Here is a 5,537-nt window from a genome sequence, read left to right on the forward strand (position 1 = left end):
AGACATAAACAGGTGGTGAGATTTTACACATCATTATTATTATATAATGAGGACATACAATTTATTCCTAGTTCCATTTTGCAGTTTTTGCTCTACAGATGATTATACAAGAGATGGGGTGCATATTCTTTTGCTTCTACCAGTACTAACAGACTTAATACACTGTACCTCAATCAGCATGGATAATGTCACAAAAATAAATTAATATATGAGAGAAGGCAAGCAGATCATTGACATTTATTGACTGCCAAGTGCATGCCAAATTCTGTAATGCAGGAGTCCCCAACCACCAGGCCACAACTGATACTTGTCTCTGGCCTGTTAGGAACTAGGCTGCACAGTAAATGACTGGTGGGTGAATGAGCAAAGCTTCACCTCTGTTTACAGTCACTCCCCATCTCTTGCATGATAGCTCAAGCCCTGCCTCCTGTCAGATCAATGATGGCATAACAAATGCAATGCACTTGAATCATCCCCAAACTATCCCCCACTCTCTGTCTGTGGAAAAACTGTCTTCGGTGAAACTGGTCCCTGGTGCCAAAAAGGTTGCAGACCAGTGCTATAATAGATTCTTTTTAAGACTCTTATTTAATTGCAAAACAGCAATATGCAAAATTTTCTCTGTGTTATATGAAAGCTAGAGCTTAAGCAGAGGTTAATCAAATTATCTGAAGCCACATAGTTAGTAAGTAATACATAACACCTACTCAGGTGTCACATTCTTCTGTGTATTTATTACACTGGGCTGTGCTTCATTGAGTTGGCACAAGAGCAGTGGAAAAAATTTGGATTGGCCATGGGTGCAGATACTGTATAATTATAGATGCCTATCAAATGCCAAGCCATAAAAACATAATTATTAACATGATTTACTGCATGAAAAAATGGAGTCACATAAAAAAATAATATGCATGCCCTTTTTAGGAGCACAATGAATGAATCATGCAATTATCACTTCAATGAATCAATTATTATCACTTCAGGGAATGGCTTCCCTGGTGGCTCAGCACCTACAGTTCAGGAGATGCCGGCTAGGAAGATCCCCTAGAGAAAGAAATGGAAACACACTCCAGTATTCTTGCTGAGAAAATCCCATGGATAGAGGAGCCCAGTGAATTACAGTCCATGTAGGGGTTGTGGAAGAGTCAGTATGACTTAGCAACTAAACAACAGGAAATGCAGAGAGTTCAGGCTCATACCACAAGGCTACAGAGTTGAGAAAAGCAAATGATATGTTGAGAGGAAAGAGATGAAATATAAGACTCCACCAAGATTTCTGACAAAGGACAAAATGATTAGACTGTTTTGTTTATACAAGATGAAATTTCTTTATGTCTGCAGATATCCTATGCATTTTTCATGTCATCAGCCTGACAATTGTCAAAAAATAAAGGCATATCCTGTGGAGCTTCATGTCAGCAAAACCAAATACTCTTATAAATTTAAAAAAATGCTAAAAATATTTATTTGTAAAGACCTTAGGTCACACAATCTGTCATAAGCAGAAAACCAGACTACAGTGGTTATTTTGTGAACATACCTAATCTGAGGGTTGGTTTTCCTGGCATTTGTTTGAGCACTTAAGCATGCCATCTTTCTGTCTTCCTAACCAGCCATCCTAAGACTGTTAGTCTTTCCCTACTTGGCTTCATGGTGAAATGGACACATAGCAGCAATGGATAAATCACCCACTCTGAAGGCATAAAGAGTGGACAAGTAAAGAAAATCCACCATGTCCTTTTCTAAAGGGAAGAAACATTTTTTTTTTTGAGAACTAAACCCTTCCATCAGCAGAATGCTGCTTATTTCTCAGAAGCTGGAACTTGGCTAAACACTTATAACAGAAAAGGTCCTGGAAAGGTAATTATTTGGCTTTCCAGTCCCTTCAGGGGAGGTGATAGAGGAAAAGGAGGTTGGAAATGTCTTTTGTAGGCCAATTAAGAGAAACTGAAAAAAAGAAAAAAAAAAAACTGGACAAAAAGCCAGGTGTACTTTGATTAGGCCAATGGATGATGATCTGAGGCTGGAATACACCACCTGGCATGTGGGAGGATTTATGCATGAGGACTGACCTTATGCTAAATCGAGAAGCACGTGTCTTCTCTTTTCGATACCTTCTTCTCTTCAGTGTGTCTTCACATCTGACTATTCAGGGTCTATTTTTTTCAAGAAACCCTTATTCCTCTATGCTCATATTTTGCCTTTTTAGCCCCTCAATGACTAGGCCAGCTATATCACAAAAAAGATAGGACCGTTAGCAAACTATCCCCACTTCACAATCTATTTCTGATCTCTGAGACTTGACTTTTTGAATGCTGTGGCTTTAAGAAGCCATTTAGAAAATTATTATTGATGCTCAGCATAGCTTTAGGGAGCTAGTAAGTCAGCTAAACAATGTAAAAGTTTATTGGTTCTCTATATCTGGAGAACACTGGAATGAAAACATACTGATTTAAGGTTACAATCAATTAACAAGGAACTTTTATATTTAGACTGGACCATGAAAAGAATATAGCTCGGTTGTCCATATAATTCTCTTGACTTTGCATATTCTACATTGATCATAACAGCTGATTTCCCAATGATTTCAACAGTAGGTATAGATAAAGGAAAAGATTTTGAAGGAATTTTTGTAAACATTATGAAATTATTATAAAGATTTATGGCATTATTAAATCACTGAATACCTTCTCAGTTTGTCTGATGGTCATTATTACATATGTCCCTTCAAGAAATTGTATTAATTGACTCAGTGCCATGATTGTGGATGAAATCTCTCACTAGGAAAGAGGATAGAATGTTTAAGAAAACAGACCAATTCATCTTGGCTGTCAAAACAACAGATCATGGAATTAATGATGCTAACCTTTTTATTAACATGAACACTCTCATGTGGAACGCGTTTGCTCTAGAGGTCAGAGCATTATGCTGAAACGTCTTCATTCCTCAGACTCATGTTTTGCCTCTTCTCTGTATCTACCTAGGGAATAAAAGAATGAGAGCAAATACTATCTGGAATTCCTCCTTTGTTATGCAGGCCATCAAACTTGATTAAATGTAGTACAAGATTAGACAATATAGGCCATGGGAAAGGCACAGCTTAAAGGTAATGTGGGCTCCCCTTGTTGTACCATAAACACTATAGCAGCATTTATTAAGACGCCCTTGGTTAATCTGTTAAGAACTAGCAAGTTTTCTTTTCTCCCTCTTTCTTTCATCTCCTATGTGCTCTGTATGTTAAGATTATTAAGGAGGTTTGCAATTATAGTATATTGAATTCCATATACATTTTTATTATTTTTCTTTTCTTCCTTCCTCCCTCTTTCCCACCACCCCCTTTCTTTTTAAGTTTTAAAATTCTTCCTTTGTGGGGAAAATCATTTTAACAGACAAATTTGAAAGTTAGTTACAAATTCCATATTATAACTTAAGGCAGTACTCCCAAAGCCCATTTCAAAGTTTTGTGTTTTGGGTTTGTTTGTTTTTTTTTTTTTTTTCCTTTCTTCAAGTATTACAATATTTAGCAGTCACTATAGAAGACAGTACTGGGGTTCCTCAAAAAATCTAAAAGAATAGAACGCCCATGAAAAAGTGGAAGTTTTAGTAGCTCACTGGTGTCCAACTCTTTGTGATTCCATGGACTATAGCCCTGTCAGGCTCCTCTGTTCATGGGATTTCGTAGACAAGAACTGGAGTAAGTAGACATTTGCTTCTCCAGGGGATCTTCCCAAGCCAGAGATCAAACCCAGGTCTCCTGCATTGCAGGCAGTTTCTTTCCTACTGAGACACTAGGGAAGCCCCAAGCTAACATCAGTTCAGTTCAGTTCAGTTGCTCAGTCGTGTCCGACTCTGTGCGACCCCATGAATCACAGCACGCCAGGCCTGCCTGTCCATCACCAACTCCTGGAGTTCACTCAGATTCACGTCCATTGTGTCAGTAATGCCATCCAGCCATCTCATCCTCAGTCGTCCCCTTCTCCTCCTGCCCCCAATCCCTCCCAAAATCAAAGTCTTTTCCAATGAGTCAACTCTTCACATGAGGTGGCCAAAGTACTGGAGTTTCAGCTTCAGCATCATTCCTTCCAAAGAAATCCAGGGCTGATCTCCTTCAGAATGGATTGGTTGGATCTCCTTGCAGTCCAAGGGACTCTCAAGAGTCTTCTCCAACACCACAGTTCAAAAGCATCAATTCTTCGGTGCTCAGCTTTCTTCACAGTCCAACTATCACATGCATACATGACCACTGGAAAAACCATAGCCTTGACTAGACAGATCTTTGTTGGCAAAGTAATCTCTCTGCTTTTCAATATGCTATCAAGGTTTGTCGTAACTTTTCTTCCAAGGAGTAAGCATCTTTTAATTTCATGGCTGCAATCACCATCTGTAGTGATCTTGGAGCCCCCCAAAATAAAGTCTGACACTGTTTCTAATGTTTCCCCATCTATTTCCCATGAAGTGATGGGACCAGATGACATGATCTTCATTTTCTGAATGTTGAGCTTTAAGCCAACTTTTTCACTCTCCACTTTCACTTTCATCAAGAGGAGTTTTAGTTCCTCTTCACTTTCTGCCATAACGGTGGTGTCATCTGCAGATCTGAGGTTATTGATATTTCTCCCGGCAATCTTGATTCCTGCTTGTGCTTCTTCCAGTCCAGGGTTTCTCATGATGTACTCTGCATAGAAGTTAAATAAGCAGGGTGACAGTATACAGCCTTGACGTACTCCTTTTCCTATTTGGAACCAGTCTGTTGCTACATGTCCAGTTCTAACTGTTGTTTCCTGAACAGTATGAAAAGGCAAAATGATAGGTTACTGAAAAAGGAACTCCTCAGGTCAGTAGGTGCCCAGTATGCTACTGGAGATCACTGGAGAAATAACTCCAGAAAGAATGAAGGGATGGAGCCAAAGCAAAAACAATACCCAGTTGTGCATGTGACTGGTGATAGAAGCAAGGTCCAATGCTATAAAGAGCAATATTGCATAGGAACCTGAAATATCAGGTCCATGAATCAAGGCAAATTGGAAGTGGTCAAACAAGAGATGGCAAGAGGGAACATCGACATTTAGGAATCAGCGAACTAAAATGGACTGGAATGGGTGAATTTAACTCAGATGACCATTACATCTACTACTGTGGACAGGAATCTCTCAGAAGAAATGGAGTAGCCATCATGGTCAACAAAAGAGTCCAAAATGCAGTACTTGGATGCAGTCTCATAAACGACAGAATGATCTCTGTTCGTCTCCCAGGCAAACCATTCAATATCACAGTAATCCAAGTCTATGCCCCAACCAGAAACGCTGAAGAAGCTGAAGTTGAATGGTTCTATGAAGACCTACAAGACCTTTTAGAACTCACACCCAAACAGATGTCCTTTTCATTATAAGGTACTGGAGTGCAAAAGTACGAAGTCAAGAAACACCTGGAGTAACAGGCAAATTTGGCCTTGGAATATGGAATGAAGCAGGGCAAAGACTAATAGAGTTTTGCCAAGAAAATGCACTGGTCATAGTAAACACCCTCTTCCAACAACG

This window comes from Budorcas taxicolor, chromosome 10 (genome assembly GCF_023091745.1).
Source record: "Budorcas taxicolor isolate Tak-1 chromosome 10, Takin1.1, whole genome shotgun sequence".
Lineage (NCBI taxonomy): Eukaryota > Metazoa > Chordata > Mammalia > Artiodactyla > Bovidae > Budorcas > Budorcas taxicolor.